Consider the following 368-nt stretch of genomic DNA (forward strand, 5'->3'; position numbering starts at 1 on the left):
ACCTATCAGCTGATGGACACCTCACATCTGATTCCTCCACCTATCAGCTGATGGACACCTCACATCTGATTCCTCCACCTATCAGCTGATGGACATTTGGGTTGTATCTACTCTTCAACTACTGTGGCCTATGCTGCCATGGACACTGGTGTGTGAGGTTCTATGTGTACACATGCCTCAAAGTGGAATTCCTGGATCAAAGGGAACTGCGTTTCCCCTTCTGAGGAACTGCCAGGTGTTTTCCAAAGCAGCTGCACCTCTTCCATTCCCCACCAGCCGAGTGCCAGGATTCCCACTCTCCACAGCCTCTCTAGCCCAGGTAAAGGCTCCATCTCTCGCCTCCTCTCAGCTTGCTACAGGCAGCAACT

At 51.9% G+C, this 368-nt stretch overlaps 1 protein-coding gene across 15 annotated transcripts in view; it reads right to left on the reverse strand.

Moving 5' to 3' along the window:
* APBB2 (amyloid beta precursor protein binding family B member 2) overlaps positions 1–368 on the reverse strand; it is a 377,881-nt gene that overhangs the window by 11,283 nt on the left and 366,230 nt on the right. The window lies entirely within an intron of this gene.

This window comes from Otolemur garnettii, unplaced genomic scaffold (assembly GCF_000181295.1).
Source record: "Otolemur garnettii isolate 467f Iridium unplaced genomic scaffold, OtoGar3 scaffold00181, whole genome shotgun sequence".
NCBI classification, from domain to species: domain Eukaryota; kingdom Metazoa; phylum Chordata; class Mammalia; order Primates; family Galagidae; genus Otolemur; species Otolemur garnettii.